Here is a 4887-nt window from a genome sequence, read left to right as displayed (position 1 = left end):
AGCGCTACCCCCGGAGTCCCTGTGCGGCCCGCGACCGCCAACCCTCCGGTCCTCGCTAGCTCTTGACATTGGGCCTTTTCTCCACCATCCAGCCGGGTCTTCGGAGCCTGTGGCGTTGTGATTCGGACGAAATGGAAGAAAAGGAGCGATGTGACCCGTTCGGCTCTGCCCTCCTGCATTGAGGCCTAGTTGGCATCTGCAGAGAGGAAAACACAGCCAGGAAAGCGTGGTGTTTTCTTTTTTTCCAAAGGAAGGGGGTGGGAAGGGAAGGTAGCGAAAGGGAGGAATCCTACGTTTTATGTTTTTTTTTTTCTTTGTTAATTCTGCACTTTGAAAGTGGTGGTTAAGTAAACTAATCCAAAAGTTTTTGTTTTGTTTTTCCTATCCAGAAGACAGATAAGGGAGATTTTTTTTTTGGTCCCTTTTGATTCCAACCTTTCCTCCCAGTGACAAAGCATAAATCATGGACACCAGAGAATAGGTGAACCTCAAGACTCTGAAGACAGAGATACCTAGACTTTCCTCAGGAGGAAAGGAGCGAGGTGTTTATCGGCTCTGCCTGGAACCTAAATCGAAAAACATGAGTTGCATGCCATGGAAAAGAAACAAGGCCAAATCTGAATCCTTGGAGCTTCCTCGGGAACCCCCTCACACACACACACAAATCTACCATGAGAAGCTGTAGGAAGCCGTTTTATGTTTTTTATTTAAGAGAAAAGGGAGAAATGTAGGAAGCCGTTGGCGCCAATAGATGGCGCCAGCTTCCCGCCCATTGTTCAGCCTACAAAAACCTTTCCCCTTGTGTTGCTTGGCAACCACATAGTCACAGCCCACTTTTGGGGCACATGATTGAGCTACAGGAGGATGCACCAATCAGGTAGCAACACAAGTCTCTTAGGCATATATAGCAGTGCATTTTTCTCCCCCACGTGAGGAGAGAGGAAGACAGTGGAGAGATTGCGGGAGACCCCACGTGGAGGGATGGCAGAGAGATACCACGTGGAGAGAGACCCGATAGGAGAGATTGCGGGAGATCCCGCGTGGACAGAGACTGGACAGAGAGATCGCACGTGGGGGACTGCGCGTGAGAGGTCGCCTAGACAGTAGAACCCGGTAGGGAGTCCCCGGCTCAGAGAGAAGTTTCCTGCTCAAGAAGTCCCCTGCTCAAAGTGCTGTACAATAAAGGCTATCCGCAGAAGAATCTGTTTGTTTGTTGCACGCCTGTTCCTAGCGGCGGGAAGCGTGGGCGCGTGACAAGAAGCAGCGCAGGGAGCTCTGTGCCCTTCATGCTCTCAACAACGTCTTCCAGAACAGCAACGCCTTCACGCAAGAAACTCTGCAGGAGATTTTCCAGAGGCTGTCTCCGAACACTATGGTGACGCCCCACAAGAAGAGCATGCTGGGAAGTGGGAACTATAATGTGAATGTCATTATGGCAGCACTTCAAACCAAAGGCTATGAAGCTGTTTGGTGGGACAAGCGCAGGGACGTGGGTGTCATTGCTCTAACTAACGTCATGGGCTTCATTCATGAACCTGCCCTCCAGCCTGTCCTGGGGTCCACTCAAGTTGCCTCTCAAAAGGCAGCACTGGATCTGTGTTCATGAGGTGGGAGAAGCCTAGTACAACCATGACTCCAAACTCAAGATGCCAGAGTAGATTGGAGGCGAGAGTGAGCTCAGGAAATTTCTAAAATACCATTTGCGAGGTAAAAACTGTGAATCCTACTGGTGGTACCCGAAGAAGTGGAAGCCCATCAGAGCTGGAGGACCGACGTGTGACAGTTCTGCCTGACCCTTTTTGCCTCAACCCTCCACACCTCTTTGATGTGCTGTGGCCTCTACAGTTCACTTCCCCAAACATCTCATTGGGTTTTCCCTTCAGATTTGCCAGTGCAGTAGGACAGATGTGTGGACTGTCACAGAGCCACCCAGCAGTATGTGCCTGGGGGAAGGTAGGAGCTCTGAACACTTAGGGCAAGCCATCAAACACCTTTTGCTAAGGGAGCTGAAAAGGGTCCATTGAGGGGGGCTTGGTTATGTTCCCCTTTCTATAAGGTCTTGACACAGGTTCTGCTGGTAGTGTCACTGATACTTCAGGCTCACAGAGGGGCTTGCCCCCTTTCTCTCCTGTGGCACCATGGTGTTTGAGGACATAGTACATGCAGAGCCCAGTGACTGGCTCAGAGGAGCCAGAGCCAGGAAACTGTCTAGATTCCAGCAGTGGCCACATGCCATCTGCAATCCATTATGCCACCTCTTAGCCCTTTTAAGTCCCAGCCAGCCTTGCAGTTTTATAATGAAAAGTTCTGATATTCCAAAGTAGGTAAATTGCACAGTATTCTAACAAGACAATGGTGAAAGATATACCTAATACTATGTGGGTAAAACCACAGTAGGGTAGGTAGTCACTGGTGCCTCTTCACTCTAATATGTCCCTACCATTTCACTACATTGATTAGGGAGGCTCTGGGGCAAAAGACAACAGGGCTAGTACTCAAGTTGGCCCATCTTTGCAAAATCAGAAACACATCTACTACTGACATCAAATTCCATAGTTTGGGACAGAGTTGGGCAAAGAAACTGTCATGAAGGGAAGCTTCAGGGTGTGAGACCGGTGGGCACACCCTGAGCTCAGAGCTGTGTCAGCCGTCTTGGGTTGAGTGTGTGCACCGAGCTAGAGCCTCTGGGTTTGGCATCTGGTGTAGTTTCTTTTACAAACAGGGTTGGCTCACCCCACCTCAAGTATTTCTAGACCATGTTTTCTCCTGTAATTTTGGAAAATGAGGGGAAATAAGTACCTTACTCCCATACCAATGTGTTTGTGGTGGCCTTCAAGGCAGGTGACCTGGCCAGCCCTTATTGATCCACGGTCCTGCAGGTCTGAGAGCTGCTCCACTTCTCCCTTGGCAGTGGAGCTACCTGGGGCTTGCATGTTAATCCTGAGCAAGCTTGCTGGGGTGAAGCAGGGGCTGTCTCCCCACTGTGACTGGAGTGCATGTTTACACCAGCACTTTTTCTGCACATGTATCTTCAATCCAACAAGGCCGTTTGTTATTCAAGTAGCAGAGGCCTCAAGTGGCTACTGCATTGCTCTCAGCCATGGTCATCTGTACATTTTCTACACCAGATCTGCTTGGCACCATGGGGAACTCTGCCCCTGCACAATGACATTCCAATCACTACCAGCCAGAAGTTACAGCCGACCTTGCTGATCGTCACAAGCAGGACCTTGGGTTCATTGGCACTGTTGGTGATAGTAAATCGTTTCTTGGGAAGAGGAGACTCCTCCCTACAGATCTGCTCGGGCCTGTGTAAATGGCACTGCAAACAAGTCCCAGGCACACGGAAGCCCATGAGCTAGTGGGATGTACAAAATGCTTAAGCAGTTCAGGGCTGGTTCTGTTCATATCCAATTCTGGTGCTTAGGAACAGGGACCCATGTTGATGCCCAAGGGCAAAAAGCCCTGTTCCTGTTAAGGAAGGGGCATCCTGGACCTGATGCCCAGCAAGGGGCAACCCTAGGCTTTGGTTTTCTTGCTTTATTTCCTTTTTCTGTTGGCCTTGTGCTGTATAAAATTTTTATTTTGCTTAACCAAATATTAAAAATGAAAAGCTGAAAAAAAAAGAATACAATGCTTAGTCCCAGTCCTTTTCATCAATGCTGTTACAAACTGTTTAAAATAATTCAGTAATGCAAGTTAGTAGTCAGATAGTCAAACTCATGGTCTTATTAAATACTAATTTAGTTAATTACAATAAAATGTTTTTAAGGTTATTCAAATAGTAAATAACTAAAAAAATAAATGTTTAACAATTCAGTTTGGCTATATATAAATAGATGGTCTTTAAAAGCATCAGGGGTCTACAGAATATGGCTTTTAAAAATCACTTCATTATTAAAATCTTTTAACTACAAGACATATCTGCTCCTAACAATACCCCACTCCACTTCAAGGACAACAGTGAGCATCAGTTACCTCCACATGGAGCTGTTTGAATTGCGGACTGCTAGCCGCAGGGCAAAAGATGTCCTAAGTGCATCTGCAGACAAACTGTTGTCCAAAAATAATGGATGCAGGATAGTCTACTGCTAAGCTCTGACAAGACAGGGTGAGATAGTCCTTTATAACTCCTGCTTTAGTTAAGGGCTGTCAGATATTCTGGGGTAGAAGGCTGAAAATAGATGTTCCAATGTTATAAAAATAATCTTGGAGACTGTCAGTCAGCTGTCTCTGTCTTTTTTTTTTTAATTTTTAGAAGTTTCAATCCTGTGCTTTTTACATATTCAAGTAATATATTTTCCTTCTCAGGTCTCTGATGGGATTAAAGATTAGATAGTTATAGTTTAATAATTAAACTTAAGTTGTTGAGCATTGAAGATTGTCTAGATTTGAAAAGATATCTTTAGAATGGTAATACAAGTTAAAATAGAAGATGATTTAGGTATAGAATTGTAAACTCATTAAGATAAAATAGAGGGTAAAGTACTTCATCTAGCTCGATAATACAAACAGGCCACACTTTTGAATGTATTTTATACTTAATAGATTTCATAATTATTTCAAAATAGTATTTACTAACTATTGTTTGTTACTATAAGAGAAAGAACTTATTTAAGGGGACAAAAAGGAAGAAATGTAATGAGTTGTTCAGATACTACTTGTATTCTAATGTTAACACTGGTCCCCCAAAAGGGGTTACACTTGACAAGGTGAACCTTCTCCCTATTTTAACTTGTCAGTGATTGGGTAGTAGAGGGGAAAGGTGGGATTGGAGGCACAAGGGGTGGGAGGTAGAAGAAGAGAGAGGACTAAGGAAGATGAGGAAGAAGCCTTGATGGACCAGAACTGAGTGGCCAGGAGAAACCACAAGTAACAAGGGGTTTT

At 45.5% G+C, this 4887-nt stretch overlaps 1 pseudogene across 1 annotated transcript; it reads left to right on the top strand.

Annotated features, from left to right (window-relative positions):
- Positions 1-580: 580 nt before the first annotated feature.
- LOC308440223 (josephin-1-like) lies at positions 581-1780 on the top strand (annotated as a pseudogene). The gene is made up of 2 exons: positions 581-681; positions 1265-1780. The product of its transcript is annotated as a josephin-1-like (transcript).
- Positions 1781-4887: the final 3107 nt, after the last annotated feature.

Source organism: Micromys minutus, assembly GCF_963924665.1.
Source record: "Micromys minutus genome assembly, chromosome: 31".
Classification (NCBI taxonomy): Eukaryota; Metazoa; Chordata; class Mammalia; order Rodentia; family Muridae; genus Micromys; species Micromys minutus.
This window is presented reverse-complemented; position numbering and strand designations above follow the sequence as displayed.